We start from the raw sequence: 26,734 nt of genomic DNA on the forward strand, positions 1-26,734 counted from the left end.
CACACTGGTGATTTGGTGTTGTTATGACAGTGTGTGTGCAGGGAGGGCGGTGTGCCCAGTGGGAGCGTTGGAGCAGCGGAGTGCCACGCTTTCTGGCCCCCTGTAGAGACAGAAATAGCCTGGTACCCAGGCTAGAAATACTCTAGCCTGGGTACCAGCCTGTTCGCTCCGTTCAGCGATTTGTTTTGTCTCTCCGCATCACAGTCTGGAAAGCCACCGCGGCTTCCGATTGGTCTGTGGTAGTGATGTGTCGTTCATGAGTGATTCGTTCATAAGAATCGAATCATTAGCATGACTCGTGAACGATTCGCTCAAATCCCTGAAATGGGTTGTTCACACTTTCGTTCAGACCCCCGCCCCTCCCCTCAATAGCCCCGGCCGGCAGACAGGACGCGACGGCGGGCTGTACTCGCGACATAATAAAAACGCTCCCGCGATTGTGTTTTTCACGGGACGATCGATAGCACTATGAATCATTTGAACTAATCTTTTGAACGGATCATTACCGTGAACGAAATGATCCGTTCACTGAAATGAACGGGATTGCCCATCACTAGTCTGTGGTGCGGGACGGGACAAATACACCAGTGTGTATTGGCTGGCTGATGACGTAGCTAACCTAACCCTACTCTGATTCGTTGGAACAACACCCAATCAGCAACGACCTCGCTACGTCACAACGGACGTTCAGAAATACGAGTCAAGTGAATCATTTCCAGACTGTGATGCGGAGAGACAAAACAAAACGCGGAACGGACCGAACAGTCTGGCACCCAGGCTAGAAATACTCTGTTACATGTAATAGTCCGGAATTCAAAATTGACTTCAGTAAAAGTACTCAAGTAGGCCTATTGGTATCAAAATGTACTTAAAGTACCAAAGGTTTTCAAATGTACGAAACGTATAAAAATCTCACAATGATCGTGATTCGCGACACATTGTGAGTCTGTGGATCAGCTATTTTCAAATGGCCGAAATGTACAGTATATAGGGCTGGAGTGGTTAATGTATGTTTTGTAAATAGTAAAATAGTAAATGGTAAAAAAAAAAAAAAATCTGCAAAGTAACTTGTAAATAAAGCAGATTTTGACCGAATAAATATCAATTTGGGGATCCGTGACATGAAGACGTGTGAGAACTTTACTGCATGCTAAAATACAGTACAGGGTCTGGTCTTACATGTTCACTTCAGATGTTCAGTTACAAATCCAAAACTTTCTCGCACTACACGCACGCGTGCGCGCGCGCACACACACACACACACACGTGCGCGCCACCCAACTCAGGGCACACAATTGTGGGTGTGCGTTTAGAATGAATGAATATAGATAGATAATGTATCTAGATAGATGTTATACACATACAGTATATTCAGTGTGCTGTGTGTGGTCGTACAGTAGCTTCCTGTGATGATGGTGGTGTGTCGTGTGTGGCATCAAGAAGGGCATACTTCCTCTCTCTCTTAGCTAGAGCAGTCAGACTCTGGAACGGAAGTGAGCGCGTGCCGTTCAGTGGGCACCACAGTGTACCACTCAGGACACGAGTCTGTCTGCCTCCACACACACAGTCACACTCTGATACAATAATTAGATCTGCTGGGGGAGTCTAAAGAATACAGAGAGAGAGAGAGAGAGAGAGAGAGAGAGCAGTGGAGTAAAGTAACTAAGTACATTTACTTAAGTAGTGTACACTTCTTTTAAAGTATTTCCAATACTTTTACTTACAGGCCTACTCCACTACATCTCGGATCCAAATATTGTTCTTTTACTCCACTACAATTATTTGAAAACTTTAGTTACTAGTTACTTTGTAGACATAAATCATAATATTATAAAACATACATGAACCACTTTAGCCCTATTTCATACCTAGGCTGTTCACAGCGTTGTGAGCTTGTAGATCTGCTATTTTCAAACATTTTGTACTTTTATTTGATGCCAATACTTTCATACTTTTACTCAAGTACATTCTGAGAGAGAGAGAGAGAGAGAGAGAGAGAGAGAGAGAGAGAGAGAGAGAGAGAGAGAGAGAGAGAGAGAGAGAGAGAGAGAGAGAGAGAGAGAGAGAGAGAGAGAGAGAGAACTTGGTGCCAGTTTGCGTTGTCAGGGAATTCCGGGAGCGTGTTGTGACGTCAGGGGAGGGGCGTTGCGCGCGTGTGTGTGTAGGCTCCATCTGTGTGTGTGGGGTGAGTGGTGACTGACTCTGTCCCTTTAAAAAGTGCACTCAGCGCAATACGATCCCTGCCTGCTTGGCTTCTGCCTGTGTGTGTGAAGAGAGAGAGAGAGAGATCGACGAGAGAGGATTGTAAAACAAAACAAAGAGAGGAGCAGAAGCAAGAAGAAGAAACAAACGGAATAAACAACAAAACACAGTGGATCTGAACGGATTATATTCTCAGGGTCGTCAAGGAGGAAAGGATTTCTCGTGTGTTTTAATACGAGCGGTGTGTGTTTCTTCTGTTCGGGAAAGGAGCTATAGTAGTGAGACGGATTAAAAGCCCTGCCTGCCTGGCTCAGTGGCTGCTATTATTTTTCACCGGCTCCTCGGCTGCTGCTTTCTTTGTGGGATTTTAGGAGCCTTTTTTTACACGGTGAGTTGAGTTCAGTCTTCGTGCTACGACTAAAGACCCGACCTCGATTCGAGCCGATCGAGCTTGTAGAATAGATATAGGCTGTGATCGGGGAGGGTCTTTAATGTCGCTTGTTGTCGGACTTCGATCGGCGAGCGACAGTGAGTGCCGTCTTGTTGTGGTCGATTAAAAAGTTCTCTCGTTACTTTGTTTGAACAACATACATTTTGTGAACTTATTCGCGTTGCTTTGGCGACCGAGAGAGCGTCACCCACCTCGCGCTGAGTCTGCTGATCTGTGTGCATTGTATTCACGTCGCGATCGCGTCTCTCTCTCTCGTGTGTGTGTGTATGGATAAAGAGTTCACTGTTGTTGGATTAAATTTATCGATGGCTCAATTGACAACGTTGAGTGAGTCATCGCGACAATGACTAGGATAATAACCGGTCGATTTTAAAAAGTCTGAACGAAGGATATGGGGCGCCGGGGGTTCGATCCCCGATACATACACACCACACAGCCTTTGCTGTGCGACCCTTGAACGTCTCCGATTGATTGATCCAAGTTGAGTGGAGGGGAATTAATTTCAAGGGTGCTTTTTGTCATTGTCACCATAATAATCTCGAGAATGACTACACCAGCACGTGGGGTGACTGGATCTATATAGCTTATTATAATATAGATCATTTTCTCTTGCCGACTGTGACTCCAATAAGACGGTATACACATTACAGTGTACAACGTGTTATACCGAGATGGACTTAGTAGTTTGTTAACGCAATAGACTGGATATTTGACAGTGTATTCTGCTACTATGTAAGGCATGTCTTGTTGGCTTGTCTGCAGCACCAGTGGTATTTCTTGCTGGCTCAGTGTGGCGCGCACCGTGTCCGTGGGATCATGTGTGTGTGTAGAGGAGGGGGTTGCCTATGTAAGGAGATCTCACGCCTTTGTGTGTGTGTGTGGGAGAAGGGGTTGGTCACTTCTTGTGTGGGGGGTGGGCGGCCTGTCTAAGTATATGAATGGATAGCCCCTAGTCAACACTCCACACACACACACACACACACACACACACACACACACACACACACACACACACACACACACACACACACACACACACACACACACACAAAGAGGGGGTCGGGATTGAAAGGAAGTCATTTGCATGGGGGAGGGGTGGTGTTTTGGTCATGCTAGTCTCTGTCACAGTGACTGGAATGAAGCAGGGAAATTCTAGCGATCAGAAACACCCAGACGAGCCTATCTGCGGTGGTTTTGGTTGGTGGCACTTTTTTTCCCCTCCTTCTTTTCACCAGACGTCGCGATGATGCGATTCCTGTGAATAAAGTATTCCCCTGCGTATCACTGTGACGCTGCTGTGGTGGTGGCTTCGGGTTCCCTTTATTGGTCAATGGTCACTGTATTAAAAAGGAGCATGGTGGACAAAGTGCTTGCATTTTGTACTTTAAAATAAAGTATCAATACTGCACGGTCGGTAGATGTACTCTGTTACAAGTCCAGAATTTAATATGTACTTCAGTAAAAGTACGAAAGTATTGTCATAAAAATGTACTAAAAGTACCAAAAGTAAAAGTACTAAATGTTTGAAAATAGCCTAGGCATACAAATGGGGCTAACGTGGTTTGTGTATGTTTTATAATATATCTGCAGAGTAACTAGTAACTAACGTTTTGAAATAAGTGTAGTGGAGTAAAAGTACAATCTTTGGATCCGAGATGTAGTGGAGTAGAAGTAAAAGTATTGGAAATACTCAAGTAAAGTACAAATACCTCAAAAGTGTACTTAAGTAAATGTACTTAGTTACTTACTAGTTACTGAAAAGGAGCGAGTTGTAAAAGTGTGGAGTGTGCTTGCTGGCATTTGTGGTCGGGCCCCCCCTCTTGTCCCATCCCCCTCTTTTTGAGGTGGGGGATGGGACAAGGTGTTGGCTGTCCCCAATCAGAGCGATTGACATGGATACTATAGTGGGGTGTTTGTTGTTGTCTTTGATGTCAGCGGTTGTAAAATGCTGAGACTTGCTACATTTCTCTCTGATTGATTGACTGCCCCCCAGCACTTGACTCTCCCTGTACCCACTGTTGCCATGTCCGCTTATTATAAGCGACTTTTGGCTTGTTTTTATGTGAAGTTGCTTGTAAGTTTTTGGTAGTTGCTGGTTGCGTTTTTTGGGGGCTAAAGTGTACTTTCTTATTTGGCGCTTGTTTCCTAATGTTGTTCAAACCAGTGGTTCTCTAACATTTTCATGCCGAGGACCCAAAATAAAGTATTGGTAGACTGACCCAACCTTGGGACCCCCATACACGATTTTGTGGATTTGAAAATATTCCTACATTTTCACTTTTTTTGCCAAGGTTCTTCCTTGAAAACAGCAGATCTAGCTACATTACAAGCTATTGCACTGCGACACGTTGTGAGCTTGCAAGATTGTCTATTTTCAAATAGCCAATGTATACAGGGTCAGAGTGCTCAACTCATACATGTGGCCTAATGGTTGCTTCTTTTGGGCTTGTTTTCATAGACGTGTTTGCTTATTTCTCTCGCACAATCTGGCAACACTGGCTGCTACCCTCTGTCTTCCTTGATGCTATAGCGACTGGCCAAGCTATGGCATGCAGACATATCTTGGGTCACTTGTTCTCATGTTTCTTCTACTTGGGCTTGTTTTCCTTGACAACAATGCCTCACTCTGACTCAGCCATGTTACTTAAACAGATCCTGGGTTCGTTGTTTACCTTGTATCCTATTAGCTTGAACGTACAGATTTATTGTTATTACGACAGTATTATATATCATTTAGAATAGACGCTAGGTTGTTAGGTTGTTGTTGGGATTCTAGTTTCTTGAGGCACTACACTCCTATCTCTCTCTGTATTCTATGGATGTAATTATTTGGAAAAGAGCCTCCACTGTAATAGTAAAACGTGGGGACTTTGGCTACATTGTCTCTGTCTGGCTTTCGGTGTCGTCGTTCATCAGGGTGACCAGGGCTTGTCTCGGAAGAGTCACTGGTCTGTTGTCGTCACACGCCTCCCCCCCCCCCCCCCCCCTCTACATCCCGTGACCGGAGTGTGTGTGGTGTGTGTATGAATGAACAGTCACACCACCACCCACTAGCCACTACTACTACTACTGTATGTGTGGTGATGACGAAAATTCATGTGTGGGGGTGGTGGGGGAATTTGGCAACTCGGATACTTTAGTGTTTGACTCACAGTGGCTCACACTGAGTAAGGTTCTTGCCCAAGACACAGTAGCTTTTGTGTGTGTGTGTGTGTGTGTGTGTGTGTGTGTGTGTGTGTGTGTGTGTGTGTGTGTGTGTGTGTGTGTGTGTGTGTGTGTGTGTGTGTGTGTGTGTGTGTGTGTGTGTGTGTGTGTGTGTGTGTGTGTGTGTGTGTGTGTGTGTGTGTGTGTGTGTGTGTGTGTGTGTGTGTGTGTGTGACAGTATTCCGTTTTAACTGTACGTAGATTTCTTCATTTTGATAGTTTTATATTTCACACTCGCCATGGCGACGTAGACCTATAATGTTCCCCATTTTGACAGTTTGTTGTCTTGTGTCGGTAGGGGGCATCTCATAGGTGAGTTGTGTGTGTATTTATTTAGGGGAAGGGTGTGAAGGGACATAGCGGCGTGTGTGTGTGTGCGAGTGGCGCTGGCATAAGAAATGGGTCAGTAGGCTGGTTTAAACTGCTTAGTCACATAAGCTTTGACAGTGTTGAAACCAAACCTGTGTTGTGTATCGCTACCTCCTTGTGAAACTCATCATCACGTTTCTGACTTTTCCTACATCAGGCAGTTTGTCAAAGAAAACAACACACACACACACACACACACACACACACACACACACACACACACACACACACACACACACACACGTGAGGGGAAGTGCTGGATACTAATGGTGATACCCTGGTTTCTATGACACCACACTGTTTGTTGTCCTTCCGGTAAAAGGGTTGTAAACACGTGCTCCGCTGTGTGTGACACCTCCCCCTCCAAGAACCAGGGCTGTGATGTTTCTGAAAACATGCTGGTTCAGGGTTTGTACCAGGAAATGGAGGACAAAAACACTTATCAGAAAAATTGTGTTTTGTTCCCTTCTGCTTAATAGGGGTTATGACGTTTTGGTAAGTGGTTTTGTTAAAGGCATGTTCACACTGTCCTCCCAACGAATCGATTACCACTGAACCTTATTTTATACTTCATCACAGTGTCATTCAAAAATTGTGAAAATAGCAGATCTACAAGCTCACAAAAAGTTTCCCTTCAATTAGTAATGGATTACCCGGTATTTTGCTTAATGATCAATTATCGATTGTTTTATGCGATCGATTCAGTTCACTGTTGCACCTCCATTTCCAACTGTGTGTTCAATCTGTATTTGGTTTGTCAAGGTGCCGGGTGATTCTTTGGCACTGTGTGTGTGTGTGTGTGTGTGTGTGTGTGTGTGTGTGTGTGCGCGTGTGCGTGCGTGCGTGCGTTCAGAATGGAGGTCAGTGGCAGGCACCAGAGATGAGGAGGGGGAGTGCTCAGGCAAGCCGGTGTGGAATTCCACCGTTGGGTGTGAGACCACTGGCTCAAGTGTAGAATCTGGTCCCGACTTGTGGGTCCCGGGACGGGGCACAGAGCAGGACACAGACCTATCTCTACAGGACCCACACGTGTCCAAATAACTTTCACGTGACCCCTAGTTCATCACTACTCTGGGCATGTCATAATATACAAAAACATACAAAAACATTCTGCAAAAATGGCAGATGAAGAATCTTGTGGATCGTCTGTTTTATGACGTACAAGATTTAAGGTAGCAGGACCTTCTCTGAGAGATATCCTCAGCCGCCTGAGGTGGTGCTGGAGTTGTCTCGCCTTCTCTGTCTCTGTGTGCATTCTCCAAGTCAGGTCCTACAACAAAGTATATAGAGTTTTAAGTAGGTAAAAGGTTGATCCTAAATGTAGCAAAGCAAACTCTTTCATCTTTTCTTGGCCGGGGGCAATTCTCTCTGGACCAGTTAAGTTACTACTCTCTGAGTGACTGGAGTTGCACTACTGGATAAAGTGGTTAAGCATTAATTCATCACCAAACTCATTATCTGCAGTTAGAACACCTACCAGGTTGAGATGCGACAGATACAATACATTGCCAAATTTGCGACAAACACTTGTCCAGGGGTCTGCCATGAGAATATTCACTCCAGTAGGGCTGTCACAATTATTACATAATCGTCTAATCGTAATTATTTGAGGTAATCGCAATTATTTTGCAAATCGTTTCCATGATGAGAAATGTTAATATACTGTAGTTTCTAACTCTTTAAAAAAGTAGTGGAAATGGCAGATCTACAAGCTCACAACGCCTGGTGAGCTTGTAGATCGGCTGTTTCCACTATCAATGTTCTTTAAGTGTAAAGTTGTCAAATATGTCAGTAAATTCTTTGTATATTTAAGTTATGTGTCATAATTGCCAGGTGCAACTTCAAAGCCTAAAAGCCAAACAGAAATGTAATTGTCAACGACAAATGCACAATTAAATCGTTAATTACAATTACAATTAATTGCCATGTAAAATGTCATAATCGTGACAGCCCTACACACCAGGGGGGTCACACCTGGCCCCCATGGTGTGACTAGAAAATCAACCAATAATTGTAGACGCACACAGAGAACTGGACACGACAGCATGGTCAGAACCCACAGCGTGGCATGGGAGAGAAAAGGAGAAGTGGGATGTCTGACAGAGTTCACGGCCAACTGCGATCCAGATAGAGCTTGTGTTTGTAGGCTAGGGGTTGTTTGTGTTACGTAACCGTGTGTGTTTTCAGTACAGAGAGAGAGAGAGAGAGGGGGGGAGTAAGAGAAAGGGAAGGGAAAGGGAAAGTTTTTCTCTCTGACTTCAGTTCCTATCTGTTATCTCTGGCCCGGCGCCACCGATGATGCGACGGCGAACAGGGAGGCGTACGCACTGCGCACGCACACGCGCCCCCTGTGTGTGACTCACAAAGACACACACAAAGACACACAAAGACACACACACACACACACACACACATACAGACACACCTTTGGAAAGACTTGTTACTTCCCATCTTGTTTTTTCCTCACCACGCAGAGGTGGAAAAAGTAGAAATAGCACACCTTTAGAAATACTCTTGTTTATTACTGAGTAAAATGTCCTGTATTCAGAATTTTACTTGAGTACAAGAACACTCAACACACTTATACAAAAGCAAAAGTACTAAAATGTTTCAAACTCTGCGACGTGCTGTGAGCTTGTAGATATGCTATTTTTGAATAGACAAACTATAGGGCTTTATTGATTGATGTATGTTTTGTGATGACAAATCTACAAGTGGAGTAAAAAGTAAAGTTTTACCTCAACGTAGTGGAGTAGAAGTTTAGTGAATCTGGAAATGTAAATACTCATACATATTGTACTCTAAAGTACAATTACATGTAGTTAGTTACTTCCGACCACCTCTCCCGTGACTACTTTTTGCCTCCCGACCACGCTGGCACAGCTACAGATAAGTCAGCCAACGAGTGGGAGAGAAACAGAGAGAGAGCGAGAGAGAGACATAGAAAGCCGTAGTAACTAAGCCCAGAACATGGTTGGTATGTGGGGAGCCGGTAAACAGCTCCGGTCCAAATGAGCAAGAGGCCCGTCACAACACAGGCGGACATGCGTCACGCTAGCTGGGTTTATCACCACTTCATTACTCCAGCCCCTCGTCTATAGGAGACCAACACTGGACCCAGACTCTGTGTTATTGCTGCCTTTAGCTCTTAAAAAAGAGAGAAAACATAAAAATAAACCCCAAAATAGAGGCTCTAGGTTCACCATTTTCCTAATTCCTTGTAAGATTAACTCAGCAAGTCAAAGGACCGGGAACACTGTACACACACACACACACACACACACACACACACACACACACACACACACACACACACACACACACACACACACACACAGGAATGTCAGACATCAAGCTCTGACTCAGATTGATTTGAGGTCAACCTGTCTGTGTAAACATGTTTATCATCACAAAGCTCTCATAAAGACTATTATATTGCTCTTTCGCTCTCGCTCTCGCTCTCTCTCTCTCCATCTATCCAGGTCTCATCCTTCCTGATAGACATCTGCGGAGATGCAGCCGCTTCCCTAGTAACTGTTGCTAAGGGAACGGTGTATCTTCCAGTGTGTGTGTGTGTGTGAGTTTGCTTTTGTGTGAGACTAGATTCTGAGAATTGAGGGACTCTGTAGAGATACTGTAGGTGTGTATCGGACACGTCTCAGATATAATTTATAATTTGTGAGCAACTGAGCATTCAAGGTAACGATAAACCATTAACAAGAAGTGGGGGAGAGGAAAGCAATTGGGGGGGGTTTTGAGAGGAGCGGTAGAGTTGAAATGGAGAGTGACTGTGATCATGGCTGGGCCGGAGAAACCGCCTCCTAATCGCGTATTCTTTTTACGTTTGTAGATATTTATAGACGGGTTTCCTCTTCGCACGTTGAGTCACACAGACACGTGTCTCTCAGACTGTCAGGAAATCGAGAATATATCACATCCTCTCAAATCTGTCTATTCTCTGAAATAGCTTTTGGGGGGAATGTGAGAACTTAATTTCTTGCACAACACACACACACAGTCATCATTGAATCATCTGATCGGTCATTGACTCTTTCTTTACCAGAATGTAAGAGGCACTTTAGTGCCTCTTACAGAGGCTTGTTTGTTTCAGGTTGTCTGCTTTGTCTTGGCTCGCCCGCTGGCCTTGTTTTTGAGTGGCTTGGGGCAGACATGTGCCACTCACACACACGCATGTCTGAGGTGTGTTTTCAGTGGTTAGAGGTGAAACTGCCCTTCTGGTTTTAACACATTCTATGCCATTGAGGAGTATGTTCTGATTTTCTAATAGTGGCGGTTCTGTGCCATTGAGGAGTATGTTCGGATACTGGTCCTATCATTGTTTTATATCACAGCACGGTCTATTGTACACAGCGATATATGCAGGAACTTAATTTCCCTTGATGCTTTGGGTGATGACGTCACCAGGAAGCGTGTACATCTCCATAGGCTCCTATTCATTGCTGCTGCAAAGAAACGGCTTTATCTCTGAATCTTTCTTCAAAACGCTTCGATTGCAGAGAACAGCTTTTTTCACTGCGCCACTGGGACGGCCAGCGGACTTAGATTTTCGTGTAAAAGGTAAACACCCCGGCCGACTAACGGATTTGTGAAATTACACAACATGGACATGGGGCTTCCGGGGCTCTTCAAAATAAGGTAAATCGATTAAAATCGCTGGCAGCGGGTATCAACCTGAAAAAGAAAACTGTCGGAAAACAAACAAACTGTTGACCCGTGTTCCTATGGATCCAATGTAGTTTATTTAGTCACAAGCTCTTGTTAATACTTTTCCTTGGTTTCAAACATAGAAAAAGTAGCCAATCTACAAGCTCACATGTTCAAAGATAGCAGCTCTACAAGGTGACAAAGTGTTGTCAGCTTGTAGATCTGCTATTTTTGCTACTTTTTTTTGCACAACACTCGTATTACAAAGCGCAGTATTGATTTACCAAAAGCACAAAAAAAACGTTGAAATATAGAGCAAGACAAGGCTTGCTCAATCTCATGCTCGACGTTGGCTCTCACAAGCGGTCTCGATCATACGTGCACCCATTCAATATCTGCTCGATGCAGGAAACCTCGGCCCCAGGCCCCAGACGCACACACCCCTCAGGGAGGCCCACTTCCTGTGGCTCTGATGACAGCTTCCTCTCTCTGTGCACTGAACCTTTCTTTCTCTTTGTGCCACACTCGTCGTATGTGTGTGTGTTGTTCTAGTGGCATGGCCCAGGTGTAGGGATGGGACGATAAGTAGGCCTGGGGCGGTATCGACATTTTGTTACCGCGATTACCGTCTTCCCATTTACCGACGGTACTGCGGTAATTACCGCACCCCCGTATCTATTAATTAAGGTTCGGCGATAAGCCAAAATATTGCAATCATCTTCCCTAAAGTCGCCTCTCCACAGTGGAGAGGCGACACAGCCTGACCGCCCGAGTTATACTTCTCCGTACAGCACAGCGGGTATGGCTTTGAAAGGAGCAGATCTACAAGCTCACAACACATTGCATCCGCGACGCGTTCTGAGCTTTTAGATCTGCACTGTCGGGTTACCATAGTAACGTAGGCTAGCTAGTAGGCTTTTCAGACACAAACAGCTGTGTGAACAAACCAGAATAGGACGGGTAGTCAGATCGTGTACAGTGATTCTGTAAACTCACGTCACGTCGCAACTCTCAAATCCCAGTGATTGAGTGCTGCTATATACAGGTTTTAGTTACAAGACTTGACAGAAAAGGTTATAAAATCTCCGACGCGCCGCCGAACAGGCACAACGTGCAACGCGATGGAAAAAGTAAAATAGTTTCATTTTCGGTTTTAGTCCACGCGGCCCGCGCTCCGCCAGTAATCCGTATGAATAAAAAAAGATATGCCACAACACAAGGTATGTATTAACATCCTTGTGTCGTGTGGATTACAAAGAAAGTTTACGCTGCTCTGTACTCCTCTACGCAGGCAGCAGCAGTGACTGTCTGTGTCTCTGAGAGTGAGAGTGACGTATGTGGCTTCCAAACTGTGGTACACGGCCCAGAGCAGAGCGGCATGGAGCGCATGCGGTCCTCGCTTCTCCCCTGTTTTAAAACTCGCTTGTTTTCCAATAAAAAATAGACTTTTTTTTGTCTTTTTTTACCGCGGTAAGCACACTGACACCGCGGTAGACCTCGGTTTACCGCGGTACGGCGGTACGGCGGTTACCGTGTCCAACCCTAACGATAAGCGATGTTATCGTTTATCATGATAAAAAACACTCACGATAATCGTATCGTGGAGATTTAATTTATCGTGATATCGTCCTCCGTCATTCACCTTTTATTTGCCGAGCTGCATATCCGGTACCACTTGAACCCTCTATAATTGGTAAAAGGTACTTATAATATACGTACTTGATACAGTCTTTTTTTTCACTCTATCAAATGTCTTTGCCGCTCCAGGATAATGGATTTTGATTCTCGCGATAATTTCGTAAATCGCAATTTCTTTTGTCACAATAATCGTGATATGAAATTGTCATATCGTCCCATCCCTACCCAGGTGTCATGGCGGGGGCGCGAAGAGATGGAAGGGGAAAACGTCAGGCCCCCTTTAACCGCCCCAAGGCTGCCGTATCCACAGAAGCAGTGACATCCCGAACACCTGTTTCTATGCAGAGCATTTGAAAAAAAGCATTCATATCCAAAGTCGTTTTGACAGTGGAAACTGCGGCGGTTACGCCAAGGTGGCGAGCCGCAGCCGCAGACACTCTTTTTTTTTTTGGTAACAGGCATTCGGCTGGCGGCAAGAAATACGGTTGAAATCAATATCTGGGTCTATTATAGACATGAGAGGCAAAGTAGAACAAGACGAAGCCCACACACACACACACACACATATCAAAGTGCTCGATACTCGTTCAATTTGCGGACGTTTTGATGTGCGGCGGGCCCTTTTGTCACGCCAAAAAGGCGAGTGTCTCAATTACAGGTTTAGTCTTTTGTTGAAGTGTCCTACATTCACCCCCCAACCCCCAACCCCCCTCCCCCACCCCCTTCCCCCCCAGGATGTGGAGGTACAAAGCCACCGCAGCGGCGGTCATTGCGCGTTGAATTGTTCAATCAAAGCAAAGGCAAACTTTCTCCCCTCAGTGAGTGTGTGTGTGTGTGTGTGTGTGTTGGGTTGCCCCCCCCCCTCTCCGGCCCCCCTAGTCGGGCTGTGTGAATGCGAGGCAGATGTGAGAGAGAGCGGAGAGAACGTCGCCTTTGAGGAGGATCCGCGAACGCTGTCGTCACACAGACGCAGGAACTGCGTCAGGGGAGGTCGCATCTGGTCCCAGTGTGGGATGCTTTGGGGGGGGGGGGGTTGAACGGGACGAAGCGAGAAGGGGTCAGGAGGTGAAGCCTTGGTTTAGTAGTCGCTCACTGAGAATAGCAAATCTATAAGCTTGTAGATCTGCTATTTTTGGCGCATTGGCGGCGGCACGCAAGCCTGGGTCTCCTGTGTCTGTGGAAGATCCCAGATCAGTGGTTCTCAGACATTTTCATGTCAAGGACAACTTAATAATTTATATGTATTTGGCTGTAGACCCCCCTTCGACTAGATTTTGTCCCACTTTGAGAACCACTGGCGTAGATATGGCCGGCTGGGCTACTGATAAGCTTCTTTTATACCTATGTTTGTGCGTCCCAGCCTTTAAACAACAGAGCAACATTGTTGTGCGATGAATCATAATTGTAGTAGTACAGTGGTACTAATGGGATACCTGTGTGTGTGTCTGTGCATGCGTGCACATCTGGATTTGTGCGTTCCAGAGATTCCTTTGTGTGTGCGGACGTGACCGTGACGATCCATCCTTCCTCACTGTACCCTTGGAACGGAAAGCACCCGACATTCACGGATACAAACAAACGCACAACACGAACACAATCAACAGGTAGCCTAGCAACAACAGTAGCGGGGCGGGGTGGGGTGGATGCTGTTTGTGTTTGCATGCTGTGTTGTGCGCGCACGAGATGTGTGGCGTTTCCTCCTCCTCCTCCAAGAACACACACACACAATCCTTATCCGGGCCCGGTTACATAATGGGCCAAATGGAGTGCTGCTGGTGGTGGTGGAGGGAGAGAGGAAGGGAGAGCCGAGGAGATTTGGAGTCCATACGGAGCCCTGCCTTCCGCTGTCCTGTGCCAAGCGTGCACGCATGCGCGCACACAGGGGCGTCACAAGGGGGGGGGGAAAGTGGGACTGATTTACTAGGGCCCACGGTGGAGGGGCCTTCATTATTTTATACTTTAGCTATTGAAAAATAGCAGATATACAAGCTCACAGCGCGGCACCGAGTGCCGCGCTGCGAGCTTGTAGATCTGCTATTTTTGAAAAGTCGTGAAAATGTGTGCAGATCTATGAATATATGTATTTTTTTAAGCGAACATTTGTAACTTACGAAGGAGTATTGGGGCCATCTGGGAGAGGGAAAAAAAGAGGGGCAAATTTCTGACAAATCTTGCTTCTGGGGGTCCCTGGAACTAAATATTTTGAGATGGGGGTCCGTGGCCAAATACATGTCATTTTGCGGGTCCTTCACATGAAAAAGTTTGAGCACCACTGACATAGAAACATGTGAGTCTGAACAACAGCGCCCCTCCCTTAACATGTGTGGTCAGAAAAGGTACTGCAGGCTACATACAGACACGGACGGACGGACGGACGGACGGACGCATACATACCCACACACACGGCCACGTATAGGAGACGGTGTGACCACCGCTCAAAAACAGCAGATCTACGAGCTCGCAGCCTGGCACTCGGTGCCGTGCTGTAAGCTTGTAACCAGGGCCCAGAATTTGGTGCGACATCCCTGCGCGCGCACACGCAGGCGCGCGCGCGCGCGCGCGCGCGCACACACACACACACACACACACACACACACACACACACACACACACACACACACACACACACACACACACACACACACACACACACACACACACACACACACAGGGCTACCGGAACCTCTCCTCTCTCCTTATCTGGTGGAGTCCTCAGCGCCACAGCATCTTATCTACCGGTTGCCCCCCCTTGCCAACCTCTTATCTCCTTCTCTCTTGATCTGAGGATCTGATTTGGGACTCTGGGGTTGCGCGCGTCGAGTGTCACGCCACGAAAATAGCCAGATAGGGCAACCCTACTTTCGCAAACCCAGGCTTATAACGTTTCTCCTCGCCTCGCTCTTCGCTCAGACAAAAACTGCCTCATCGTGACAAAAAAAAGACCTTCCTCCGCCCTCAGCTTCTCTTAGCGTTTCACGTCCCGGTCCCTGCCCAGCCTCTCTCTCTCTCTCTCTCTCTCTCTCTCTCTCTCTCTCTCTCTCTCTCTCTCTCTCTCTCTGTGTGTCAGGCACATGCTCACATAGACATCAAAGGGGGCTTGAGCCCCTGCCCTTGTATCCGTCTCTAAAAAGTGCCCTTCTCCAGACCATGAATACCGTTTTCACTATGGTGAAAGAAATGCAAACGCCCCTCTTTCCATGCCATACCTGAAGGCAGCATTCAAGAAAACTGCCTTGTCCAAACTCTCCTGAACTTGAATGCAGCATCCTATGCTGAAAGAATTGCCCTCTCTGTGTAGAAATCCATGCCGTCACGCCACATCTCCAGTATCGCCTTTTTCATGCTTAAGTTTAGTGTGGTATCAAGTACCGAAAATAGCCGACCTCCAGCATCTCATGTTGAAAGAATTGCCCTCACTGTGTAGAAGTCAAGCATTGAAAATAGCCGACCTCCAAGCTCACAACGCGTCGCGCTGCGACGCGTTGTGAGCTTGGAGGTCTGCTATTTTCTATATTTTCACCAAAGGGCCCTTTTAGAAATGTCAGCCCTTGCCTCTCTAACATTCTCTGCACGTCCCTGCTCTGTGTAGTCTATTTTTACTGGGCCGGCTGTGGTCCAGACCAAAGCCAGTGGTTGGCAAAGGGTTATATTGGGGAACCGGCTCAGCCACCCACCGCACACGAGACACAAACGTAGTTTTCCAAACCCCTCCCCCTCGCTCTCTCTCTCTCTCTCTCTCGCCTCCTTTTTTTATTTTTATCTATATGTGACTAAGCGAGCTCCGCCGTGTCAAAAGCTGCTAGCTCAACACTCGCTCGGGTTGAGTCAGTCGGTCCCTCTTCCTGAGCCTGCTTTTCCGTGTTTTGTGTGTTTGTGTGCGTGCATTCCTTACCGGGGGCAATGGCGAGTCAACATCGACGGTCCTTTTTGGTTTTGAGCGCGTCGCTTGTGACTGGCAGCGGGTTGACATGGTGACCCTAGACCCCCACGCCTTCATTTCTGTTGCCAAGGAAACCAGGGCGTTGTTAGGCGAGGTTCTTTGATGGGTGGGTGGGGGGGGTTTGTTTGGAGGTGGGGGCGGGGGGTCGCTGCTGGCTGCTGCCGTCGCAGGGGATTTCAGACACGCTGGCGTAGAGAAGTGTGTCACCTGTTTTTTTCCTTTTTTTTTGTAAAACGGGAGTTGCCAAAACGAGTGCTGTGGTGGTGTTGTCAGCGATGTGATCATGGTGTGTGTATAATATTAGGGTTCAGCTGTGTGTGTGTGTGTGTGTGTGTGTGTGTGTGTGTGTGTGTGTGTGTGTGTGTGTGTGTGTGTGTGTGTGTGTGTGTGTGTGTGTGTGTGTGTGTGTGTGTGTGTGTGTGTGTGTGTGTGTGTGTGTGTGTGTGTGTGTGTGTGTGTGTGTGTGTGTGTGTGTGTGTGTGTGTGTGTGTGTGTGTGTGTGTGTGGACTGGAGGCGGTTGAGACTTGGTGTGCGCAGGTGGCACTTTGGAAAGTCGGGGACGTTGATGTCACCAAACTGTTCTGGGAGATGCCACCTTCACATCTAGGCCTGTCACAATTGTTACATAATCGTCTAATCGCAATTATTTGACATAATCGCAATTGTTTGACATAATCGCAATTGTTTGACATAATCGCAATTGTTTTGTCATAATCGTTTGCATGTCAAACGTTTACAAAAATAGTGGAAATAGCAGATCTACAAGCTCACAGCGCGTCGCATTGCGACGCGTTGTGAGCTTGTAGATCGGCTATTTCCACTAGCAATGTTCTTTTTAAAGTATAAAGTTGTCAAATATGTCAGTAATTTCTTTTCTATATTTAGGTTATGTGTATATCTGCCATGTGCAACTTCAAACCCCAAAAGCCAAACAAAAATGCAATTGTCAACGACAAAAACACAATTAAATCGTTAAGGTAAAATGTCATATCGTGACAGCTTCATTCTCATCCTTCGCACTCTGTTGTTGTACTGTATAGTGAGGGCGTCAACATTTTAGGCTGGCAATTTTATGAATGGCATTTTTTAAATTTTGGCTTTGGTTTTCAAATGTGTTGCTCAGAATGTTTATAACGGTTAATCAGAAGTCTATCGGAAGGTGACTGAACCAAATCTGTTGTCTAAATCTTTCTGCATTTCTCTCCTATAACCGCCGCGCGGAGTGGAGCGGAGTTTTTGGCGATTCCTTTCTTCAACCATAAAAAACTTCCCCACCGTAGAGGCAGCTATGTCATCATTGCATCCTGTTTGTGTTGTTGATAACACTTACAAACACACAAAATGCACGCGCCCACATTTTCAAATTTCACCCGCACAAGTGGTGTGTCACAAAGTCCCAAGAAAGAAATTCCCCAGTGACATCACAACAGATAAAAAAACACGCCCCCGGTCACCTGACCGTAACTGCTGCAGTCCCGGGGGCGGGGTCTAAACGGGGTTGGGGGAGGGGGGGAGGGGGAGGGGGTGGCGGGTGGTTTGAGGTAAGCCCTGTTCCACCACACTGACTCACCGGGGGTTCCCCCCAAAAGCCGATGTACTGCCCGAATAGCTCTGAATACACACGCACGCACGCACACACACACACACACACACACACACACACACACACACACAGACCTCGGCGCCGTAAGCTCATAGCTCACATAACCACATTTCATCACTTTGTTATCTGCCAGAATAGCAACCTGAGCTAGCATGTAGCATCCTGGTTGCAACGCTATCTGCGGTCACGCTTCGCGCTATCTGGTTGCAGAGTGTTACACAGTTTCCCCATTCTGGACTGACTACCTTAGAGCACTGTTTCCCGCACGATGGGAACATATCCCTTTTGAATGTGTTTTTTGATGAACCAGGAAGCTTGTCATCTGTTTGCTATTTCCATTCAGCAGTATCTATTTTTAAGATATCTCAAAATAGAATTCCCATTTCCGCTAAGCAGCAAGTTAGATATGCTTAGGCAAATTTTTATTTACAGTAGTAGGACTACGTGACTGCAGAAGAGAAAGTGAAAGTGAGGGTGATATCAGGATTTTATGGTTTATTTTCTGTGCATTTTCAGTGATTCTGATGTACTGTATTCTATGTATTGGGCGGAACGGAAGCATTTGAAAATTGTGAGACGTAAGAAGTAATTGAACTTTTTAAATATGTATAATTCCATTATTATTAGGCCTATTTAAAATAACATTGTGTGGGGACTGGGGAGGGGGGGCTAGTAGATAGGCGGCTATTCTCACGTGGTGTCAAAAGACACCAAATGTTTCTTTTTTGGGTCTTGAGCTGAATTGTTTTGGGGAACCCCTTTGCTAGAGTATTGATTCTCAAAGTGGGGGACACCCAGGGGTCCTTGAGAGGGTTCCAGGGGGTCCCCCAGCTAAATGAGTGTTAACTGTTAAGTTAACTGAGAGAGCGTGCGAATGGAACCAAATGGACCCGCCATTTGGTGGTTTCATTTTGCACGCTCTCAGAGTAACGGGGTCCGTGGCCTGTAATGCAAGACCCAAAAGAGAAATTGGACGTTTCCCTGGTACCCAAACTAGTGAAAATAGCAGATCTACAAGCTCACACCGTGTCGCTTCGCGCCGCGTTTATGAGCTTGTAGATCGGCTACTTTCACTACTTCTTAAACGTTCGTTTTCTAATTTATGGAGTTTGTTTCATTTCTTTTTTTATTTATTCATGACTATCTTTTGACTTCTTTTTGTTTTGAAATAGTGACCCATAAAGATGTGTCTGCGACCCCACAAATGGGTCCCCGACCCATTGTTTGGGTTAAACAGTGGCATTGTAAACTGGGGGTTTACTATTTATTTTATTTACTACTTATAAAAGCTTTGGGAAGCCCTGTGCTGGTGGTGTCCAGCCAGCCAGCCAGCCAGCCAGCCGGCCGGCCGGCCAGGCAGCAACGTGATAGTCAGGTCTGGAATAGACTCCTGTTTGGTCACAACAGACGCATAAACACACACGCCCTCCATAAAAGTGGTAATTACAACCCTGCACTGTGTCCCCGGTTGCACTCAGTCATCACTGCTCTCTCTGTCTCTCTGTCTCTATCTCCCTCCACTGTCTCTCTTAGCTTGGTATATCTGCTACTTTTCAATAGCTAAAGTATAAAATAATTAGAGCCCCTCCACCTTGGGCCCTAGTAACTCAGTCCCACTTTCCCCCCCGTTGTGTCCCCCTCTCTCTCCCCCCTCTCTCAATTCTAGCTCTCTCCATTCACTTCAGTTCAAGGGGCTTTTATACACGCCGGTTTGTTTACACGGGGGAAACGTTTACGTCGCCGATGCAAAGTGTGAAATGTAACAATCAAAACGAAGAAATGTGCAATTAGAGAGAGTAAACAGAACTGTGTCACGGCTCTCTCTCTCTCTCTGTACTTTTATCTCTGGCCTGATCTCAGCTCTCCACCTCTCTCTCTTCTACTCTGTGTGACCCCTCCCCCCCCCCCCCCCCCCCCCCTCCTCCTCCTCCTGCTCTCTGCCACAGTTTCACGTGTGATAGTTGACTTTAGCGCTCCCCGGGCCTTCCTGTGAGAATGGGATCAGCCGTGTTTATGTAGCGCCTGTGCTGTTAGAGCCAGTGGAGTCAGTGCAGTCAGTAGTCTCACCATCAGGGACGTGCTGGGCCCCTGATTCAGCCCGGGAAAAATAGTTGGAGAGGTCCTCATTGCGCGCTATAGAGAGAGATCTCTCTCTATAGCGCTGCTGCTACTCAAAGATTTACCATTTCAGATCATGACAAGTGACAAGCCAGTGGGCCAATTACTGTACATGAGTTATATTTCGTCGTTGTCAGGTGGAAACCTTGTATGTCCGTTTGTTTTGTATTTATCATTTAAAAAATGATTTAAACTAGTGAAAACAGCCGATCTAAAAGCACACAGCGCCGTGCGAGGCGTTGTGTGCTTGTAGATCTGCTGTTTTCACTACACCGGCCTTGTATGGTGAAGCAGGGCTTGGCTTTGCGAAAGAGATACGAGGTTTCTGCCCGACAGTGACAATTTACTTTGTTGGCTGCCTAGCCCCCAAAATGGAACGAAGGCCGACATTTTATTTTGATTTTTTTTCCTAATGGCCGGCCTGGACCGGCCGGGAATGAACCGGCCATTCGGGAGTTGTCCCGCTTTTCCCAATGGCCAGCACGTCCCTGCTCACCATTGTTTGTCTATGTGTGTGAGAGCGAGAGGGAGAGAGAGCCCTCCTCTTGCTCCCATTGTATCATAGACCCCCTGCTGCCGTGTCACCCTTTCCCACCCGGTTTCAGTACCGTTCCGTACGCGGGCGCGTCATCTCGCCGAGTCAGAAGTTAGGAAAGTATGGGTGGGTAGAAAATCCTTTCGTTGTCAAGAGGGGGGTTGAATACCTTTCGCACCGGCAAAGACATGTCACAGACCATGTCCCCACCGCTGTCACTGGCTATGCTGTCCTCCTCTTGGCCGGGGAGTGTGTGCCTGTTTGCAGCCAGTCTGTTTTCAAGTGCTTTGTGCATTTTGGAAGCGGGTCATCACAACCCTATTCCGTTCCCTCACGCTTTGTCGACGCGAGCACAGGGATGCATCTCGTGTGCCTCAAGGACTCGCTATTTCAATGCAAAAACATAATAACAGCTAGGCATACACTTGTGTGTGTGGGGGGGCATGTGGAACAGTAGGTGTACATACAAAAGGCTTGTTTCAAGGCTCGAGGAAAAGCCATGGCCGGTGCGGAACCATCAGCCCCACCACCACTCAATCGCTCACTCGTTCAGCGCCGGATGATTAAGAAGTGCCTCGCCATCCCTCGACAGCGCTCTAACCGACATCTCTGTCATCCCTCCATGTTCTCCTCCACAGGGCTGAGAGAGAGAGAGACCCCAGAGAGATGATCGACAGCCAAAGCTGAGACTCGACACAACTGTGAATCGATAACTTGGTGCTATTCTGAAAGGTAATATTGTGTGTGTGTGTGTGTGTGTGTGTGTGTGTGTGTGTGCGTGTGCGTGCGTGCGTGCGTGTAGGGCTGTCACGATTATGACATTTTACATGAGGATTAATATTGTCACTCAAATAATTGCGATTAACGATTCAATTGTGTTTTTTCTCGTTGACAATTACATTTCTGTTTGGCTTTTAGGCTTTGAAGTTGCACATGGTAGATATGACACATAACCTAAATATACAAAGAAACTACTCACATATTTGACAACTTTATACTTAAAAAAGAACATTGATAGTGGAAATATCCGATCTACAAGCTCACAACACGTGGTGCGACGTGTTGTGAGCTTGCAGATCAGCTATTTCCACTATTCCACTACATTTGTCAACATGGAAACGATTATGAAAAATAATCAAGGTTATGTCAAATAATTGCGATTAGACGATTATGTAATAATTGCCCTATGTGTGTGTATGTGGTGTCCGTCCGTCCCGGGTTGCATGCTTGGCCTGCAACGCAAAAAACCTGCCAGCGTATCACGAGGAACACTGTAACTGTAACTGTCCTTCCTGGCAGTTAAACGCCACTCACACCCCCCTCCCCCCCCCCCCCCTGACCAGCCTATCTCCACGCAGCAGTAGTGTGTTTGCCACACAGCACTAGCTTCGAGCAGGAAGGGCACACACACTCACACTCACAGAGAGACACATACACACAGACAGAGCCATTTCTATCTAATACCAATGTGTGGAACGCCCGAAAATAGACCCATATGCGGCTTTAAATAGCCTGTGTGTGTGTGTGTGTGTGTGTGTGTGTGTGTGTGTGTGTGTGTGTGTGTGTGTGTGTGTGTGTGTGTGTGTGTGTGTGTGTGTGTGTGTGTGTGTGTGTGTGTGTGTGTGTGTGTGTGTGAGACACGACGACAGCTCTCACTCACATGGCTAATAATACAGGAGCGATGACAGTGGAGCGCTGTGCTGAGCAGGACACGAGTAACACCTGATTTATATTGGGTTTGCGCAGCGGGCCAGCAGTGTCTCCCTTTTTGTTCCTGTTTCCTAAATGTTATTTCAAATTCAAAAGATTTTAATAACCTAACAATCTTTCATGAATTAAAATGGAATTCAAACATATTTCAAAATGGCATATTTCAGAATACATGTAAAAAACGTATTAAGAAGTAGTGAAAATGGCGGATCTAGCAAATAAAGCCGATCTGCAAGCTCACAACGAGTTGAACTTGTAGATCGGCCTTTTTTCACTAGTCCAGGTTCCCGGGGGGAGACCTAGGATTTGTCTTTTGGGTCCTGAGCTAAAAGGTTTGAGATCTGCTGTTGGTACTAGAGCTGCCAGAGTCTGTATCTCACACTGTTTTAGTGCAGTGGTCAGGGACGTGCTGGCCATTGGGAAAAGCGGGACAACTTCCGAACGGCCGGTTCATTCCCGGCCGGTCCAGACCGGCCATTAGGAAAACATTTAAAATAAAATGTCGGCCTTCGTTCCATTTTGGGGGCTGGGCGGCCAACAAAGTAAATCGTCACTGTCGAGCAGAAACATTGTATCTTCAAGTTTCAAATTTGTAGATTTCATCATACAAGGCCGTCGCACAAAAGTAGTGAAAACAGCAGATCTACAAGCACCGCGAGGCGTTGTGTGCTTGTAGATCGGCTGTTTTCACTAGTTTAAATCATTTTTAAAATTATAAATACAAAACAAACGGTTTTGGACATACAAGGTTTCCACCCGACAACGACGAAATATAACTCATGTACAGTAATTGGCCCACTGGCTTGTCACTTGTCATGATCTGAAACGGCAAATCTTTGAGTAGCAGCAGCGCTAGAGAGAGAGATCTCTCTCTATAGCGTGCAATGAGGGCCTCTCCAACTCTCTTTTTTCCCGGGCTGAATCAGGGGCCCAGCACGTCCCTGGCAGTGGTTCTCAGACTTTCAAAGGTCTCCCCTTCAACCTGGCAGTGTGCAAACGGAAGGTTCCGTTTGTACACTGCCAGAGTTACAGACTCTCTGGCATGGGTCAATTTTAGACCCCTCCCTAAAGAAACCCACAGTCCCTGGAATTCCACTTTGAGAACCACTGTGTTAGTGCACAACCTTAGGAACGGGGATTAATAATGCATGTGTCTAAGTGCTGGCAGTGGGTCCTTTCATTTCCTACTCCCCATTTGCTCTTGTTTTTGTTGTTTTTGTTGTTTTTCGTCGAGGGGGGGAGGGGGGGGGCGTGTGGGCGGTGCTTTCTGTAGCCGACACCTTCTGTCTTTCTGTGTGTGTGTGTGTGTGTGTGTGTGTGCGTGCGTGCGTGTCAGGTGTTTCAGCGGGAGGGGTAGTGGGACAAATCTGTCACGCTCTTTTATGTGTGGTGTGTGTGTGTGTGTTTTTGTTCTCCTTCTCCGACTGTTCCCTGTGTGTGTGTGTGTGTGTGTGTGTGTGTGTGTGTGTGTGTGGGAAGGTGTGTGGGCGTTTGATATGGCAGCGTTCCTGCTCTGCTCCCTCCCTATCCTCTCTTCCAAGCCCCCTCATCTCCTTTCCTTAATCTATCCCTCCATCCTGTTCGGGCCGTCTGTCGCTCCTGCCCCCCCTCCCCCCACCGCTCCCCCCTCTCTCTCTCTCTCTCTCTCTCTCTCTCTCTCTCTCTCTCTCTCTCTCTCTCTCTCTAGCCTGCCATAATGAGATTAAAGCCAGTGTCTCCGAACAGACGCGCGCGCGCGCGCACGCACGCACGCGTGAGCGTCATTCCGGCCACGTTCAATCTTTCGGACGCGCAAACGCAGCGCACTTAGCTTTCGATTTCACGCCGGACTTACGCACTTGGCAGCGCGGCAGCACTATGGAAACGCGCGCGCGTCTCTCGCACGCGCATGCACGCACGCACGCACACACACGCACACACACTCTTGGCAGGTGGCCAGCTCTCTCAACTCTCTCTGTGTCTCGTTATGTGGAGGTCTAATGGTAAAGGCCTACAGTACCCTCAGCTCTGTCATGCTATAAGTCAGTGGTTCTCAAACCTTTACATTTCAAGTTGTTCCCTTAACTCTGACAGTGTACAAATGTATACACTGTCAGAGTTACAGACTTGTAAGGGTCAATTTAAGGAACCTAGAGAGTACCTGGAATCCACTTTTGAGAACCACTGCTATAGGTGAACCGGGGCCATATGGAGCTGCTAATGGCAGGTTGGCACAATGCCGCCCTCTACTGACTGACAGGCCACACTGCGTCTGCACAATGGTTCCCACAACAACAGAGACAAAAGACACACACCTTCTGTGTGTACAGAATTCAGGTTTCTCCACATAATAATGGCCACTGACTGGTAGAAAAGCACAGATAGAGGGGTCTCTGTACTGTACAGTCCGGCTTGTGCATTCTGCTTGGTGCCAACACCGTAACATACAGTGTGTAGAAATGGATCTGTCCCATTTTGCACTCAGAGTTAATAACTCAAGCACTATATCGGGGGTAGGCAACCTTAGGCACGGGTGCCAACATTGGCACAGAGGAGGGTGATCACTGGCACACTGGCAGAAGTGGGGGGAGAGAGGGTTTTTATTTTTTAAATCAAATATTCTTTCGTCAATGAAATCAAGTAACCTAATTTACAGCAAAATTACATCCTGCACATAATTCTACATTCATTTAAACTCTAAACTCTTGACTGGGGAGGGAGTCAGGGAGATAGGTGGGTTATTGCTCTGAGTCTAATTTAACAATGTCCTGACAATCAAAATATGTCAGATTTTGTTATGGGGTGTCAGTAAAAACTGTGTTGACATTGCCATGACTACTGTATCTAGAAAATAAAAACATGGCACTTCTATACTAGACGAATTGCGGCAATAGCCGATCTACAAGCCCACTACACGTCACGTTATTCTTATACTTCTCTTTGTACATAAAAAAAAAACCATAAATCTTATATTTGTTGTGTGTGTGGTGGGCTCCAGGAAGAGTTGCTGCTACTGCGGTGGCAGCTAATCCAAATAAAAGGAATAAAGACATTACAATGACATGGCTGAGAAAGTGTCCAAAACAAGTGCCAGGTTGAAAGTGGTCAAATTGACTCTGGTAACTTTGCAGTGTAGCTTATCCCCCCCTGGCCCCTATATAGTGTCCACCACACCCTCCTCTCTCTCTCTCTGCAGTCTCCAGACAGCCTGTATAATGGAGAACCCGCTCTCCCTGCAGTCTCCAGCCGGCCTGTATTATACAGGCTGGCTGGAAGAACTCACTGGCCTTTTATTGACTTTTCTCCATCTCCATCTTCCTCGCTCAGTCTCCCCCTTAGTTCTCCTCCGTCTTCTCGCCTCAAGTTTTCAGTGGTGTAAAGTAACTAAGTAGTACATTTACTCAAGTGCTCTACTTTGAGTACGCAAGCCACATTTCCATCTATAAGGCCAAACCTCATTGAACAAAAAATACTGTCATGGAACGATTAAGATTAATGATGAAGTTTCTTCTTTTGGAACAGACAAATTAGCTAAAAAGTATTGTATAAAACAAGTTATTTGGCCACACTGAATGTAGACAAAATATTTGTATTGGTATGACCATGACGGGCCACATAGACATGCCGCGGGGGCCGCATGCAGGCCCCCAGGCCGCAGGTTGAATAGCGCTGCTTTAGTACTTTTACTCAAGTGCATTTTGAATATGGGACTACTTGTAACAAGAGTGTACTGTATCTACATTGCAGTATTGATACTTTTACTTAGGTACAAAATGTGAGTACCTTTCCCACCACTTAAAAGTTTTCCTCTCTCTCTCTCTCTCTCTCTCTCTCTCTCTCTCTCTCTCTCTCTCTCTCTCTCTCTCTCTCTCTCTCTCCCCTCCAGCCTGTGGACGGGCTGTGGTGTCCTTGGTGCTGTAGACTTCAGAGGGTGCAGACAGAACTCAGTGGGTGTAGTGAGGCCTCCTCTGTCCTGCAGTGGAGGGCTTCACACACACAGCTAGGCTGGTGAGTACACACACACACACACACACACACACACACACACACACACACACAGTAGTTCTCAAAACTTTTTCGTGCCAAGGAGATGGGGTGGGGGGGTCCGTGACCAAATACTTATCATTTTGGGGGTCCTTGACATGGAAAAAGTTTGAACACCGCTGGCGGATGTGGCTCAGGAGGTAGAGCAGCTCATCTAATGCAGTGTTTCTCAAACTTTCAAATTTCACGGTCTTCCCTTAACTCTTACATATTCCAAATGGAACCAAGGTTCATTTGGTTCCATTTGTACACTCTCAGAGTTACAGACTTGTATG

At 46.6% G+C, this 26,734-nt stretch overlaps 1 protein-coding gene across 6 annotated transcripts in view; it reads left to right on the top strand.

The window, feature by feature from the left end:
- kdm6ba (lysine (K)-specific demethylase 6B, a) overlaps nucleotides 1–26,734 on the top strand; it is a 242,263-nt gene that overhangs the window by 181,865 nt on the left and 33,664 nt on the right. For 5 of the 6 annotated variants that reach the window (XM_080742373.1, XM_080742377.1, XM_080742378.1 and 2 more), the window contains 2 exons: nucleotides 21,365–21,458; nucleotides 26,302–26,423. The gene's annotated coding sequence lies outside the window, so the exon portion shown is untranslated. Of the gene's footprint in view, nucleotides 1–2,329; nucleotides 2,600–21,364; nucleotides 21,459–26,301; nucleotides 26,424–26,734 lie in introns of those variants that run through there. The other variant, XM_080742376.1, reaches the window with a different exon arrangement.

The sequence above is a fragment of the Nannobrachium achirus genome, assembly GCF_963921795.1.
Source record: "Nannobrachium achirus genome assembly, chromosome: 14".
Classification (NCBI taxonomy): domain Eukaryota; kingdom Metazoa; phylum Chordata; class Actinopteri; order Myctophiformes; family Myctophidae; genus Nannobrachium; species Nannobrachium achirus.